Here is an 18,893-nt window from a genome sequence, read left to right as displayed (position 1 = left end):
CATAAATTCTTTTTATTCCCACGATTGAAAATGTAATCTTTTTACTAAAAAACTTTTTTCCTTGAATTTAGAAAATTTTTCTTTTACTCAATTATTCCTTTTGTAGTTCAGCAAGATCCAAATCTGAATTACATTTTATTTCACTTTTGATCAAAATTAAAATTATTTGTCTACAATTTTTCATCGCTTATCCAAAAAAAGTAAATACTTCCAAAAATAATTCCTTTTCTACCATCAATAAGCGAGTGCATATTGTTTTATTTCTGAATTTTAATAAAATCAAGCTTCGCACTATAAGTATTTTTAAGTTTTGCAATCAAGCGTGAAAATTTTACTACTAAAATTTTTTCCTTGAATCTAGGAAAATTTTTTTGGTACCCAATCTTTTTATCAATTATTTTTTGGAATCGTTTCATTACAAATTATATTTTCATATCCTTTGTTTCAAAAAAAATGAATTTCACTGATATATCATCATCATTTTCCTAAAAATAATAAACATTCATAAAATTTTTTTTTTTTTCAATTTCAATTGAGTACTGATTATTGTGTAATCTCTTAATTTCAATAAGATTCAATATGGAAACATACATTTTTTTCCATTCTTTTACTTAAAAATGAAAATTTTTCTTCTCAAAAATTTTTTTCTTGAATTTTAGAAAAATTGTAATATTACTAATTTTTGTCTTCCATAGTTCTAGTATTATTTCACTGAGAATCATTGTTTATTATTCAAGCTTCAAGAAAAATCTGTCTTTATGAAATACTTTATTCATTCACTATCAAAAAAATTTAATATTTATACTAATAATTTTTTTTTCACGTTATTCAAGTGAGTTTTCAGTGTATTATTCTTGGATTTCAATAATATTAAGTATTACATTATATATCTTTTTTACTTTTACAATCCAAAATCAAAATTTTTAATTTAAAAATTTTTTTTCTTGAATTTAGGGAAAATTTTCAGGTTCTGAATTTATACTCACTAAACTGTATTGTTTATAATTTGCGCCACATTTTTTGTTTCTTTTTTTTTAGATTATGTACTTTCTATAATAGTTTTTTTTTCTCATCTTTAAATACTTATGTTCTGCAAAGAATCACATTTATTCTGAAAGTAGTGAGAGGTCAAGTTAGTTAATTTTCACTTCTTTCCAAGAAGTTTTTCTTTATTTCAGTGATTTGTATATTCATTTGGATAAGAAATCATGTTTAGAAAAAATTTATTCAATTTAAGTGATGCTGTTTTTTCAATTGAGCGGAGTTTTTAAATTTTATCGAAATTTCTCTTAAACGAAGTATTTTACTTAATTTCAGGGAAAATTTCATTGATCAAGGAAAAAATTTTTAACAGTGTAGTTACGTAGACTCCACCTAGTTTATTTTGTCCGGCATGACTACCCAGTGCATTGCCAGTCTCGAAGTCATCAAAATATAGAAAAATTGGAAGCACAGTTTGTGAATTGCAATTTTCAGTTAATTGTTTCCACAAACGACTTTGTATGAAATTAGTAACAACGTCTTTTTCAGCTTCTAATTTTCTTTTGTATGCCATGACAGTATCATATACTTTCGGCATTTCAAAAATTTTTTTAAAAATGTCTCTCAGAGTAAATAAATAAGCCGTTATTTTCATAGAATTACCTCCTAAATCCTCGTCAATACCTCGTTTAACTGGCTTGTTTTTGTAACCAACAACAAACTCAACTGGAGGAATGAAAGCGCCAGTGTTTTCTAGGTTTTTCATGTGCTTAAAATCACTATTAAAATCTAAAAAACCATTTTTAAATGACTCCAGTAAAGCAGTTATATCAAGAATGATTTGAAGAGCAGAAGAATTATTTTTTTTTTTTAATTTAGAATCGATCATAGAACATGCAGAGCATAAAGTTTCTTCTATTTTCTCAAAAACAAATTGAATTTGTGTTCGTGTGAAATTAGACGAGCCATAAAGTTCTAGACTTGTTTCATTTAATTTATCACAAAATAATTTTTTTAATCTCATCGTTGACATATCTTTATATTTTAAATTATCAGTGTCAGCTTGATCAGACTTATCTACATTTGTGTGATCATGCAAATGCTTTTGAAATAAATTAAAATTCGGAAAAAACTCGTCACATGGTAAATCAATACACTTAAAATACTGATTATTATCATAATGATGATAATCATGAAAATGACTTTCTAATAAGTCAAGAGAGTAAAATTCTTTGCAAATAAAACATAAAGGCATTTCGAGAAATTGTATCAATAATAATTAAAAAAAAAAAAAAATCAAATTAAGCAACCTGAATTTGTTTTATGAGTCGTTTCAAATGAGGTGCACATCGATCAGTTTCACCTTCAATTTTGTAAATTCTGTGCTGTATAATTGTCTATATGTTTTCTGACAATTTCGGAAATTTATATTGAAGACTGTAAAATGTTGAATCACTAGCATCTATTGTGGAAGCAGCTTCAAACTTTATGTCATTGATATAACAACATAATATTTCTCGATCTCGTTCAACGATAGTCCAACAAGAACTACAATTGGTGCTTCAAATAATTTTTGCTTTTTGAGATTTTTTTTTCTATCATCAAGTTTGATTTCTAACTCTTCCTCATCCTGTAAATTGAAAAATGAATAAAAACTCAAAATATTTTACGAATAATTAAAATAATGTTAATTTAAAAATGATTTAAATAACTATAAACGAAAGCAATTTGATCAATATTGACAGAGTTGTTTTAAAACATTTCTAAATAATCGTAAAAACTATTTTGTAGTTTAAATAAATATTTTATAATTACCTTAGCATGTAAAATAAATTCATTGGCTGTCTCTGCTCTTTCTAGTTTATAATCTTTTTGTTCAGAAAATACTTTTAATGGAACTGGTACAAATGCTGGTAATATTGAAAATATTATTGCACTTCGAAAACCTGTGACATTAAATGAACGAATTACTCATCAAATATTTAGGACAAAAATTTTTTAATTTTATTTTCTTACCTTCATTTGCAGTATTTTCAATATCTTTCAACTTTTCTTTTATCGATTTATCCAGTTTTTTCTTGCTCTTTGCAAAGGCAAAAATCTCGTTTTGAAAAATTTTATATTCATTCAACGTACTTGAATCGTTTTCAGCTGGATACAAGGTGTTATAATCAATTTTTATCTAAATTAAATGTTAGATTTTTCATGACAATTAAGTTTCGAGAATGTAGTAATTTATTGATAAATAAAAATTTAGGAACATTCAGGTTCAATATATAATTAAAAGTTAATAAAATATAATATACGAACCAGTTTTAATCCATTGCCTGGATGAGTAAGAGAAGGAAACATAGACAAGTAAAGAGAAGCATCTAAGTCTTCACTTTCAATCAATTGTTTGACTCTAAATTTAGAGGTATCTTTCCACAGTTGATTAACAGTGTCTGCTGGATCGAAATTCTGTTTCAGCCATTCAACTTTACTTTGAATCTCATCAGGAAAATCTAATTTTAAAAAATAAAGAATAATAATAAACCAAATATAAAAACTCATAGTTAATAATTATCAGTTTAAATTTTTTTTCAATTTTGATAAATTGTTTTTTGTTTTGATAAATTTGAAAAAAAAATACGTACTTTCTTCAAAGTCCTCATACTTGGCTAGATGAACTGGTGCAACAGATAATGAGTGTTTACGTTTTTTTCCTCTGGCATTCGTGGTTACATGAGATTTTAATAACACACCTCGCCAAAATTCGTATCTCCACTGTAATGTTCCTTTAACTTTTTCGTCAGTTACTGTGTTGGTTTTACCTGTCACGTACCAAAACTCTGCTTTCTCAGTTGGAAAGAGACTTTCGATTTTTTGTGACAATTCAACAAATCGTGTTGAACTTATGCTATTGAAAAAAAAAAAATAAATAATCAATATACTTTTTTATTTTCATCAAAATTGCTCGTCAAATTCTTGCTCTAAAAATATTCATGAATTTTTTATTTAATTTTTCATTGTTATTTTCTTTTAAATCATCATGACAAAGGCTTCAGGTTTTGAGGTTATCTTTTTAACATTTAATAATAATATTAATTTCAACTTACCTTCAAAAATTTGTTTTAGAGATTCTAAATTCCATTCTTTTAATCTATTTAATACAAACTCATCCATCAATGAACAGTCGTTGTTTAAATTAATAAACAATGAAAAACGTACGAAAAACACAAGATATTGACATTTATTATTAATTATTTATTATGCATTTGTAGCACCATATGACTGTGGTGCGTGCGCACGCTGATTTTCAGGTCAAATCGGACTTAGGCCAGCGGACCACTGATGCCGGTACTTTAGACCGCTGCGCCAGCGGCACCGTTTTTTCAGTGTAAGATGTTCATAAACAGGTGTATTGACTGGCAATTTTTTACCAATCTGAATATGAAAATTAACATGAAATGAAAAAAACAGAAACTTAGAAAAAATAAAGAAGTTCCCTCGCTGGGAATCGAACACAGATCTTTTGCTTACTAGGCAAACGTCTCGATTTTTGGACTACAGGGCTACTTATTTTTTCTAAGTTAACACCGACGTCTTTCTATTCGTCGTTTCATTTTTTTCAGGCAGAAAAAAAATAAAAAATCAACGGGAAAATTAAGATAAATTGTAGAAGCATTCTAAAAAGATATCTGGAGAAGGATATAAATAAAACAGCATCATTATTTTTATTATAAAGATCTATGTCAAACAATTTTTGAAAAATAAGATAAATAATTCATGATTTAATAGCAAATTATCAAATTATAATATTGAATTCAATTTAAGTTTCATGTTGTGTATAGATGTTTTTTTTTTTTAATTGTTTATATTTATTTATTTTATCTTGCTGTCGTTGTATTTGTGAATATTGACGTCGAATTTTTTTTTAAGTTTTCTGATTTGCTGATGGAGACGATACACGTGTGCTTGTTTTTGTTGTTGTTGTTGTTGTTGTTGTTGATTGTGTGACTGACAAATTATTTCAACATCAGAATCAATATTGAAAATGTCATATAAAACATACTGTTGTTGTTGTTGTTGTTGTTGTTGTTGTTGTTGTTGTTGTTGATCGTATGACTCGAAAATGATTTCAACATCGGAATCAATATTGAAAGGGTCATATAAATAATCTTGTTGTTGCTGTTGTTGTTCTTCAACTATTATGCATGGAATAAAAGAAAACAATATAAAATTTATATCTTCAAATGTCGAGATTATTGTATTAAAATATCAATTACCAATTGAGAAATATCTCTTTTCAATTTTCATATATATTCATGAAATACTGAGTTTTTTCAGTTGCTCTTTTATCTTCAGGATTTTTGTCGGAATGATATCTTTTAATATTTTCCCGATATATCAACTTTAGATGACTTAAGCTTCCAATATTATTGAATATTGAGTCAATTCCAGGCTTGTAATCTGACATGTTACAGCCTGAAAAATATGAATAAAATTAATACAAATTATAATGGAAATAAATTTGATTTTAATTTAGTAGCTATCTCCTCAATATTTGAATAAAAAAAAAAAAAACAAAAACAAAACGAACTATTTGATGTTAAAAAAATTTAATGTCTAATATTGATCGATTTTTTCAACATCTCTTTTATGAGCGAATTAACCACAAACACTAGATGGTGCATCATCGCCGCCGCCACCACCACCACCGTGTATTTGTTCTATTATGATTGCTGTTGTTTATATATGATCAATATTGTTGTTACTATTTTGATTTCCACTTGGTACATCATTTATTTATTCATTATTTACTCCTGTTGTTGTTGTTTCATTGAATGATTCACTATTTAATGATCTGTTCCATTTTTTTGTCCTTAACAAATTCATTCAAGATCTTGAATTTATTTCGATTATGACAAGCACGATCATAACAAGCACAAGCACTTGAATAACCACTATCTTGTGCAATATTTGTTCATTGGACAGATTCATTTCAAATATTCATTATTTGATTTAAAATATTATTACCCGAAAATATTATTATCCGAACGATCTGGAAATATATATGAATTAATAAAATAAAATATAACAATTTATGTCGTTCCGTTTAATATAAATGTTTAGTAATGCATTCTGATGTTAATTTTATTTTAAAATTAATTTTTTTTTTCATTTTTAAATCACTATATCGTTGAAGATAGTTGTTTATCTTCATATATATTTCCAGATCGTTCGACATCATAATTCTCATAGAGATCGTTGACGATAGACAGACATCGTTGGAGATCGTCAGAGATAGTCACTGATGCGGACAAAAGCGACATCTTCAACGATCTTCCACAGACGATCTTTGAAGATCACCTTTTTTTTTCCCGTGCAGTACAAGCCTCATGAAAATTACGAGACATTGGTATAGCACCTGGTCGTATTTTAAATTTTACTGATTTAGGATTACCAGTACATTTGTCACATTTTTCTGATAATTTTTCAAGGTCATTAATTGTTTCTTGAAATCCTATGCAATCTAGAATACCATCTTTACTATCTTTACGTTCACGTAGTACCAAATTTTATCCACATATTATTTATTGTTGTTTGGTATTGTAATTATGATGTTGCTGTCGTATCATGTCAAGCACTTGAATAACCACTATCTTGTGTATTAATTGTTTTTTTAACAGATTTATTTTAGATACTCATTATTTGTTTAAAGATATTATTATAACCACCAGTGCAAGTCTCATGAAAATTACCAGGCATTGGTATTGGATCTAGTCGTATTTTAAATTTTACTGATTTAGGATTACCAGTACATTTGTCACATTTTTCTGATAATTTTTCAAGGTCATTAATTGTTTCTTGAAATCCTATGCAATCTAGAATACCATCTTTACTATCTTTACGTTCACGTGGTACCACATTTCATCCACATATTATTTATTGTTGTTTGGTATTGTGATTATGATGTTGCTGTCGTATTATATCAAGCACTTGAATAACCATTATCTTGAGTATTATTTGTTTATTTAACAGAATAATTTTAAATACTCATTATTTGATCAAAAATAATATAATAAATTATATATTGTATATAATAAAAGTTCTAACCTTAATATTCACCTTTGTATCTTGAATCTTTCAGGAAACTAAAATTTTGAAACAAATTTTTTCGTATCGTTGTCAAGGGAATAAATGAATAAAACAAAATAAAAAAAAATTGCTTACCTTCATACCGTTACTTTCGTTGCATCCATCTTTTGTTTTTTTTTTTTTACTGCCTATTTCTAATAATTCAAGATTCATAGTCTTCAAACGTGCTGTTAGTGACGAGCATTAAAAAAAAATTGATCAAAAAATTTACATATATAAATAATAATTGAAAAAATACAAAAAAAATACTACGACCGTGAAACGGATTCGAACCCCTGACTCTTTGATCATGTAACGGATTATTCTGAAAATCGTTCGAATAAAATTATTTCATTAGTTACAGCGTGGTTTTAGCTGCAAACCCTTAAAAAAAAAACGGATTGTTTTCAAAAAAAATATTTTTCCAAGTTACCCCGAGGTTTTTTCTTTAAATCACAGAGATTAAAAGAGTATTTATAAAATCAATAAAATGAAATTTTTTTACTGATTACTCTGAGGTCTCAGCTGTAACCCCCTTAAAAAAACGGATTGTTTTCAAAAAAAGTACTTTTCGAGGTTACCCCGAGGTTGTCTTTTTAAAAAGCTGAGAATATAGGGGGATATTGTAAAAACAAAAGCTGGTAAGGATAGGAAATTTAATTTATTCAATAATGTAATTATTATTTTTATGTTCGAGAAAAATTTTATGTATATTTTCTTTTTTTCTTTCAAGATAAAAAGGTAGTCATTCAGTCAATCAAACTATTGAGCATTGGTGCATATGCCAACAAATCGGCATACATGGTAATTATAATGAATATATTATATATATAAATATTTTATAAAAATTGGGCAAACTTGTTAAGGAGTTTTTATAAAATTTTTATCACTCCCCCCCCCCCTCCCGTGAGTTGATGTTTTTGAAAAATTAACTAAAATAACGAAATAAAAAATAAAAAATAAATGTTTCGTCGGGACTCGAACCCGGGTCTTTCTGGCTGTGAGGCAAGCACTTTACCTCGAAGCCAGAAATCTTATGACAAATAGTTTTCAAAATATAAATAGGAATATGACTATTCTAAATTTTTTTACTTTGCTGTTTAATCACAATTATATTATTGACTTTCATTTGAATATAAAAAATTTTAATTTTGAAAACTCTTTGTTCATATGTGTATGAGAAAGAAAGATAAAATCGGGAATAAAACAGCAACGTAAAAGAATTTAGTATAGTCATATTCTTATTTATATTTTAATAGCTATCTGTCAGAAGAATTCTGGCTTCGAGGTAAAGTGCTTGCCTCACAACCAGAAAAACCCGGGTTCAAATCCCGCCGAAATTTTTGTTTTTTATTTCATTAAAATTTTAGTTAAATTTTTTAAAAAAAATCAACTCGGAGGGGGGGGAGGAGTGATAAAAATTTTTATGAAATTTTTATAAAATCATTTTTATAAAAATTTTATAAAAGCTTCTTAACAAGTTTGCCCAATTTTTATAAAATTTTTATAAAATAATTTTATAAAATGATTACCGTGGGGGGTCGGCTGAATGTAATCAAAAAGTCATCTATTTCTCAGACATATGTCTATTTTCTATAATTTAATAAGAAATATAATGATGCGTATAATCAAAACGTCATGAAACTCTTACCTCGAATCTTCAAAACCCAGTAAACACCCCAGCAAGTATTCAGGTGTCCCGAGATTTTACAGATATTTGAGATAGTATCAGAAGTAAGAAGATGGATAACGAAAACTGTAGCAAAACATACCGTAAATAGAATTTAAATGTCTTTGAATACTGGAACGGGATGAAAACATTGGACTAGCACTTGTTCTCACGAGATTAAAACATCATTCATGTAAAGATTAATTTTATTTTGAATTGAGAATCCCCACGTGATTTAACAGGTCCTGATGTCACATACGTGTGTTACAAAAACGTGCTGTCTATTGTCTACTGTATATAGCATAACTTCGTTGAAAGAGGGTGATATACCCCAGTTTATGCACCCTGCAGCGATGAGCGCGATCATATATTGGGAGCTTTACTGTATATGTGTACACAATTTTGTACAAAAACCTTGAGCTCTCACTGCTTATACATATGTCCTTGATTTGTTCGAAGATTAATATCTATATCTGAAGTTGATTAAATAAAAGATGATGCTAAGTCCCTGTAGAATTGTCGCTGTGTGGGACTGAGAACAGCAACAATTTGCAAATGAATAATTTAATATTCCAACTTTTAATTATTTTGATGGATATACTAAAGTAAGTTTTCCATTAACAATTTTTCTCATGATCCACAAAACAGTAATTATTACAACAGAAATAATTTTTTCAGTAGACAAAGTAGTTCAACGATATTATATTTTCTAACGATAAATTTCTCTTGTCATTCATTTTAGTGATGGAGTAATGATATAGATGAAATAATTCTCTACCAAACTTGCACTTTTCTCTTTCCATATGGAGTTTAGTTCACTTGAAATATATTTTATTGATAAAACAGGCGACATTTCATTCAATTTAATGATTAAGTCGTTTAATTTGAGGAAGTCATAGATTAAATTAATAGAAAATTGTTTTTATTTCTGATTAAAAGAAATGAAAAAAATCAATATTACAGTTGCTGAAGCAACTGTGCCTTCCCTTCGGGGGGAATTTTAATTTCAATTTTTAGTCTATTGAAAATTGAGGTAATGAATAAAAATGATTCGTGAATAGAAATATTTATTTTTTATTGTTATAATGCGTAAAGTTTATTTAATTTTCGTTCATTTTGCTTGTTCCTTCTAATGGGTCATCTTCATTTCCGGAATCACTTTCTTCTACCTTTTTAAATTCTTTGTTTTTATTTATTTTGTTGTACCATGATTTTACTCTGTGAATGTTTAAAATCTGTTCATAAATTTCCATATTATATTTTATTTCTTTTACTTTACTTTTTTCCCTCTGTTGAATTAGGATTTAGTGTTTTTGTCGTTGTCGAAGTCGTTGTTAAGTTTTTAATCTTTTTATATTCATTTATTTTCAATTCTTTCAGTGCTATCACATCACCCTTTTTTCCCTTAAAACTTTCTGCCTCTTCATTCCACATATTTAATTCAATCTGAAATATATATTTTTTATTTTGGTCATCTTTCATTCTTTTTTTTTTTTAAATAAATATTTTCAGGGAAGGGAGGGTGAAGGGGTAGGAAGAGAGTGGGGAGGGAAAGGCGGGGGGGGGGGGCGTGTTTTTCTTTATATTCAGTGATTTTTCCTTTAAATTTCTCATATTTATCGTATTTTTCTTTATATTTAGTGATCTTCCCATGAAATTTTCGTATATTTTCCTTTATATTTACTGATATTTATGTGATATTTTTAACTTTTAGCAAAGTTTCTCTTAAATTAATTATCTTTTCTCTTGAATAAAAAAAAAACTGTTTCAATTTAAAGCAAATAAATTGCTTTAATTAAAAAATATTTTGCTCAATTTAATACATTTTTTTTTAAAATCAAAGCCTAAAACTTTCAAGCAAAATTTTGCTATATTTCAGCAACTTTTTCTCTCAGTGTAGGTTTTGAATGATTGGCTTCGTGGATGATGATAGTATATTTCGGCTCAGCGGGCGGGTAATACCCGATTGTCACCTTGAATTTGTAGCGCAAAGTATGTGATTCTAGCCCAACAAATAATTGGCTACAAACGGGTATTTCCCGCCCACTCAGGCAAAGAAAAAGTATTTATTTACTCAATAAAAATATAAGATTTACAAAAAAAATTTTTTTTGAAACTTTATAGTTTACAATGTAAAATTAACTATAAAAAAATGTAAATTTTATAATATATTGTTTTAGATTCCTCAGTCACAAACGAAAATGCCAAATTTATAATTTATTTTTCTCCGTATCCCGTGTATACTGAGAGAATTAAAACGTGAAATATTATTAAAAATAACTTTATAATCACGGGGTAACACCGCCAGAAAGCGCTCTAACATCTACTACTTAATATTCTCGTGATAGTATGTAACTTAACAGGGAAACAACGAAGAATTCACGGGATAGTACATTGAAAAGATGAGTTTATTTCTTGAGTACAATGTCGTAGTTTTCACGGGGTATCCCGTGAAAATTTCTACGTGTCACGTTAAATTAAAAAATAAATTTCGTTTTGACCCTATTAGACGGTAAGACAAAGGCAAAAACAGCGTGTGAAACTGAATTGAACAAAAAACCTGTTAAATGGTAGCCCTTGAGACCCAGAACACGTTGCACCTATTTCTAATCATTTTTATTGTCTGCCGTCCACAGGTAAGCCAGGTAAAAAATCGATAATTTATACGACTCTAAATTGATTGGAATTTGTTTAATATTTTTAATTTTATTATATTAAGTTCCCGAGTAGAAATTCAGGTCAGGTTCGGATCAAGCCCTGATCAGGCTTGCTTGATTTCAAATCCAATCTGGATCCAGATACTGGATCCGAACCTGACCAGGATGTAACGCTTTTTCGTAAGGTTCGGATCCAGAATGGATCAGGATACCTGATCAGGCTGTGGTAAAGATACATGATCCATAATGGATCCAGATTCCGGATCAAAACTGGATCAGGATACATGATTTATTCAAAAAAAAAAATTAATAATTTCAAATTTATTTTTTTTTTAATTTGAAATCTAACGCTTAACAGAATATACAGATAAACTTTATTATTACAAACTGACCTAATTGATAATTTACCTAACTAATTATTGCTACGACCGGGGTTCGAACCCTTCGACACGGGATTACACGCTCGGCCATTGAGGCATTCGATAATTCGTACTAACTTTTTGTCCTCATAGGTTCTACAAATTGCCTGGTCAGGATAGCATCAGGCCTTATTTTATCCTTAATAGGGATAGCCTGATCCATTCTGGAACAAGACTGGATCGAGAAAAAATTATTTGAAAAAAAAATAAATTCAATAATTTTTTCTTGATCAAGATTTGATCCAGAATGGATCAGGCTACTCTATTAAGGATAAAATACAGATAGCCTGATGCCATCCTGATCAGGCAATTTGTAAAATTCAAAGACGCAAATTTGATACTTGTTTCTTCATCCATTTTGGATGCAGCTAGCCTTACTCTATCCTTAATAGAGTAGCCTAATCCATTCTGGATCAAGACTGGATCAAGAAAAAATTATTTGAAAAAAAAATAAATTCAATAATTTTTTCTTGATTAAGATTTGATCCAGAATGGATCAGGCTACTCTATTAAGGATAAAATACAGATAGCCTGATGCTATCCTGATCAGGCAATTTGTAAAATTCAAAGACGCAAATTAGATACTTGTTTCTTCATCCATTTTGGATCCAGCTAGCCTTACTCTATCCTTAATAGAGTAGACTGATCCATTCTGGATCAAGACTGGATCAAGAAAAACTTATTTGAAAAAAAAATAAATTCAATAATTTTTTCTTGATCAAGATTTGATCCAGAATGGATCAAGCTACTCTATAAAGGATAAAATACAGATAGCCTAATGCTATCCTGATCAGGCAATTTGTAAAATTCAAAGACGCAAATTAGATACTTGTTTCTTCATCCATTTTGGATCCAGCTAGCCTTTCTCTATCCTTAATAGAGTAGCCTGATCCATTCTGGATCAAGACTGGATCAAGAAAAAATTATTTGAAAAAAAAATAAATTCAATAATTTTTTCTTGATCAAGATTTGATCCAGAATGGATCAGGCTAGTCTATTAAGGATAAAATACAGATAGCCTGATGCTATCCTGATCAGGCAATTTGTAAAATTCAAAGACGCAAATTTGATACTTGTTTCTTCATCCATTTTGGATGCAGCTAGCCTTACTCTATCCTTAATAGAGTAGCCTAATCCATTCTGGATCAAGACTGAATCAAGAAAAAATTATTTGAAAAAAAAATAAATTCAATAATTTTTTCTTGATCAAGATTTGATCCAGAATGGATCAGGCTACTCTATTAAGGATAAAATACAGATAGCCTGATGCTATCCTGATCAGGCCATTCCTACTCTATCTTTAATAGGGGTAGCCTGATCCAGTCCGGATCAGAACTTGATCAAGATGAAATTATTTAAAAATTGAATAAATTTAATACTTTTATCTTGATCAAGTCCTGATCCGGACTGGATCAGGCTATCCCTATTAAGGAAAAGATGTAGGTGCCTGATCCAGGCTTGATCAGGATGTGATAGAGTTACTTGAATAGGGATAGCCTTACGATATCCTGATCAGGCCTGGATCAGTGTTCAGGCTATCCTGAACAAGTTTCTACTCGGGTTAACTTTAAAGTTCCAATCAAATGAGTTATCATCCGGCCGAGATATTAATTTTCGAAAATGGAAAAAAACATGAATTATAGCGTACGTCTAAACTGATTGGCGAGCTAGGTTATTTTTCTTTAATGTATTTTAAATATAAAGAAAAAAATTCCAATCAAAAAGATATCATTAAAAGGGCTAAAAAAATTATTAAAAATTAAATCGAATTGTAGAGTAATGCGGGGGCTGAGCGGTATGGGGAATACAGAGGGGCGTGAAAATAATAGAGTGGTGGGAGTTTTTTATCTTTTTTTTTCTCTATAGTTTTCTTCTTCTAATATAAACTCCAAGCTGACTGCCAAACTCCCCACCACTCTATTATTTTCACGCTCAGCCCCCGCATTACTCTACAATTCAATTTAATTTTTAATAATGGTTTTAACCCTTTTAATGATTTTTTTTTTTGATTGGAATTTTTTTTTTATATTTAAAATACATTAAAGAAAAATAACCTAGCTTGCCAATCAGTATAAACGTACGCTATAATTCATGTTTTTTTCAATTTTCAAAAATTGATATCTCGGCCGGATGATAACTCATTTGATTGGAATTTTAAAATTAACCTAATATAATAAAATTAAAAGTATTAAACAAATTCCAATCAATTTAGAGTCGTATAAATTATCGATTTTTTACCTGGCTTACCTGTGGACGGCAGACAATAAAAATGATTGGAAATAGGTGCAACGTGTTCTGGGTCTCCAAGGTCTCCAAGGTCTCCAAGGGCTACCATTTAACAGGTATTTTGTTCAATTCAGTTTCACACGTTGTTATTGCCTCTGTCTTACGGACTATATAAACAAAGTGACTTTCACGGGATGTACCGTTGATTATTTACTTTATTCCGTTGTTTTTTCTTGAAATTTAAGTAACTTTCACGTGCCCTGGTAGAAATCCTGTCTCATACATACCTAATAATTAGCTATTTTTATTAGATTCAAACTCACAGTTAGCTAATTCTTAGACGAATACTTAGATGATTATGAGGGCGAAATGTAAGCGGTATCTTCCCATCAGATGGCTATTTCTATTAGACTCATAAATAGCCATTTCTCAGCTAATAATTCGTATTTCATATGGGTTAAATAATAATAAAAATACTGATAATAATTTTTTTCTTTTTATTTTGCAATAATAAAAATTTACAATATTTCACTTGATTTTTGGCTGCATTTCATTCATATTTCATTCCAAGACAACTACTAGTAGCTCAATAGATTCAGTTTTAGAAGTCTTCCTTCACTTGTGATTTTTATTGAATAAGGCTTCATGGTGTTGGATCTTTATTTCCAGATATTTTGTACCTAAACAACAGAAATCAACATTACTAAAATACTCAAAATAATTGAACTGTATTTAATATTTTATTAACTCACATTTTAATAAATGACAAATAATTTCACTTAAAAAAAAAATATTACTATGGTAAATGATGGTGTAGGTACGACATTTAACCTTCAAATTTTTTACTCAAGTAACTGCAAAAAAAATTTACAAAAAAACAAATTTAAAAAAATAATGATTAAATAAAATATTCATATTAAAAATTTACTTACTTTATTTTTTCACCTTCAAAAGAAAATAAATAATTTTGTAATGTTTCTTGTTGATTGTAAATTAAATAAAATAATTAATGTTATTCACTGACAGCTGTACATGGACTCTAAGTTCTTGCAGTTCTCAAACACAATCCTCTGTAAGTCTGTAAATTTACTCCAGTGCCCTCTAGAGCACTAAAACTAAACAAATATGTAGCAGTACAATTTTTACCTATTTATTAGCTATTTTATAGGTCATATTTTAGATTCAAAATAATCATCGTGGTACTAGTTACAGAGGGCGCTCAGAATAAAATGAATCTAATCGTTGAATCTAACATTTACCTACTTATTAGCCACTCTTGTTAGAAACAAAAATTTTTCTATTTTAAATAGCTGTTTATTAGCTATTATATGCCTACTTATATTGTATCCACTTTTTAGCCATTGAAATTAGCTAACAAATGGATTGAAACTAATTGAATCTCACGGAATTCTACCAGGGTGGTATCCCGTGAAAATTTCTACGTGTCACGTTAAATTAAAAAAAGAGAAAAAAAAAATTCAACAAGATGGTAATTATATTGATGTCTATATCTGTGCATATTCCATGATGACTTATCATTTTACAAGAATTTTTTTGCTAACCGGGTTCGAACCTACTACTACCTTACTACTAAACCTAAAACCTAACGCGCGAGACCATTTTTACAAGCTGTACGAGTTGAAATTTAGTTCCCATAATTATGACCGATTAATTTTTACGTTAATACCACGTGAAGATAATAGAAAATAAACAAAGGAAAGGAGAAACTCAAAAACTACGTGGTTATTCCGTGAAATTAAATCATGAAAATGAAAAAAAATAAACAAAAAAAGGAGGAACTCGAAAATTACGTGCTTATCCCGTGAAAATAAATCAAAACATTTTTGTTTTGTAATTTGATTTATTTTCACGTGGTTACCCTGTCATGTTTGTCCTCAGACATTTAAATTTATTTGAAAAAATTGCATTAATTTTAATTGTTAAACAAATAAATAAAATACCAAGGAAAAGCAGCTGATATTAAATTACCGTAACGCTCTGAGCTTGGCGCATTGATGGCCGATTAATGTTTGCCGACTTTTGGCGGAAGTTCGTCAAGCATCGGCCAATGCTTGGCCGTGCTGTGTTTTCCTATACACTGAGAGAATTAATACGTAAATTTCACGGGGTAATACCACGAAAAGAAGCTATAAGGTCATTCCCGTGATTATTGAGTATTTTTAATGTAAATTATACGTGATTTTTGGTGGACTTTACAAAACGATCCCGTGAATATTCCAGGGTCTTGCCAGATACGGTATTTACCGTCTATATAAATAAAATTTTCGTAAATTATTCCGGTAGACAACGGTATATTCACGTTGTAACCCGTGAAAAAGTGAGTAATACACAGTAATATTCACGGATGCACGTGGAATCTGTGGGATTGATTTGATTCCACGATATAACATATGGAATTTTTCTACATGACCGATTATTTTCACGTGAAGACCACGTGAAAATAAAAAAAAATAAACGAAGAAAAGAAGAAACTCGAAAACTACGTGGTTATCCCGTAAAATTAAATCATGAAAACGAGAAGAAATGAACAAAAAAAAGAGGAACTCGAAAACTACGTAGTTATCCCGTGAAAATAAATCAAAACATTTTTGTTTTGTCATTTGATTTATTTTCACGCGGTTACCGTGTTATGTTTGTCCTCACATTTGAATTTATTTGAAACAATTGCATTAATTTTAATTGTTCAACAAATAAATAAAATACCAAGGAAAAGCAGTAGTGAAGGAAAAGATGTTGTTAAGGAATTAATGTTGCTTACCACATAATTTTTTTAGCTTACCTTTTTTTTGAATCATAATTCAGATGAGCTTTAAGTATAAATTTGGATCCGATTTAAGTATAAATTCGGATCCTATTTACGTATGAATTCGAATCCGGTTCAAGTATAAATTCGGATCTTTGCTGGATATGCATTTTGCAATCGGATTTTGCTAAGGGGTCCTTATTACAACCAGATCCGTAGTCCTTGATTCGATCCGGATCTGTACCAGCGGATCCGAATCAGATCTGTACATTCGGATCCGAATCAGATCTGGTAAATCAGGTCCGAATCAGACTTTAAATCAGGTAAACCTGATCCGAATCGGACCAAAATTTCTACTCGGGCTAACACCTACCATTTTATCAAGTACTAAACGTTTACAGCGATATCTTTCTAGACAACGATAATTTATAACAAAAAAATTTATAATAAAAAGTGAATAAAATGAACAATAATATGAATACCGACCGTAATATAAATTGTCAAAAACAACAGAAAAATCAATAAAAGAAACTTATAGAGTCATAACCGCAATCACTCTAAAAGAAGTTTCACTTCTCCCGCGCGTACTCGCAACACGCATAATTTTTTTTTTTTTTTTTGTACAAATGGCCGTAACCAGGATTGAACCCCTATCTACCTATCAAAATATAAATCTATATAAAAAATAAAAAAAAACTTCATCAATATTTTTTTTTTTTTTTAAACCAAGCATGAATCAATAATACTTTTAATAAATAATATTCCAATTTTATTGTCTACAAAATACACTCCCAATGTTTTTTTTTCAATGAATATTTGGTTTAAAAAAAAAAAAAAAAAATATTAATAAATTTAGTTTTTATTTTTTATATGGATTCATATTTTGATTCATTTAAGTTATTTATAAAACTATGTATTTTTTTGAGTGTGTTGGAAGTCTTTCTTAATGAGGACGAAAATTTTCTAACCTCCATGTGAAGTTGTACAAAAAAAAAAATCAGATAAAAATCTTGACCTTCTTACTTATTATTAAATATAAATAAAAACTAAAATTACTTTCCTTATTAATATTAATATTTCTCTATCCAATGAGCCTAGTCTCGAATTTCTCCGATGTATAGTAAAATAGATATGAGAACCTGTAAAAGCCAGGTACAAGATTTGTCTAAAAAATAAATATTTTATCAAAATCGACACATTCTGCATTTTTCTCTTTCTTGCATTTACCGTTTCAATTTACTCTCGCCTAATATTGTACAACATATAAAGATGCGTATACATATTAACATATGCATGTATAAACGCGCATGCGTATTATCCGGGATAGTTCAGCGCGTATTTGTTTCTTTCAAATAATTTTTTATAATTTTATTCTTTTAAAAATTAAAGAAAAGTAGTGAAATAACATCAAAACAAAAATTGTTAATTTTTATATAGAAAAGTAACTCATTTTTTCCCTTTTAAATAAACAAAATATGTTGTAGCGAGATGGTATGCTCCCGCGCATATTTGATGTCTCCCACGACATTGACCTGTCACGTGACATAGTCAATGAGGTGTTACTTGAGTATATATATGTATGTAATAGAGAAATCTATCTTCTTGTCGATTGAGAGTTCTCTCTCTTCTCTTCGAGTCCGGCCACCAAGCTGAACGGTGCGTCCGAGCTATCTTGTATAAGTTGTATTGGTGATGTGGCTATGCCACCTCACAACAAATAATTTATATATATATATTGTGTCTTGTTAAATTATCATATCAAATAGTCTGTATCGCACCACGTATCCGAATATATACCACGATAATTTCACAAGGGTTGTAAGGCCTTGAGTTTGATACAGGGCTATCAAAGTATGTGTAGGATACACGAAGAAAAACAAACGACAAATATTGTTAAGAAAACAGGACAAAAATTGTCATGCCGCACAACAAAGTGGAGGCGAAGTTGAAACCTTATAATATTTGTTCTGCCGGCAGTACAGATTTTGTTCATCTGGCAGAGTAATAATTGCCGTGCTGTTTAAGGGATAACCTCGGCCAGTCACTAAATATTAGAA

Source organism: Aphidius gifuensis, linkage group LG4 (assembly GCF_014905175.1).
Source record: "Aphidius gifuensis isolate YNYX2018 linkage group LG4, ASM1490517v1, whole genome shotgun sequence".
NCBI lineage: Eukaryota > Metazoa > Arthropoda > Insecta > Hymenoptera > Braconidae > Aphidius > Aphidius gifuensis.
This window is presented reverse-complemented; position numbering follows the sequence as displayed.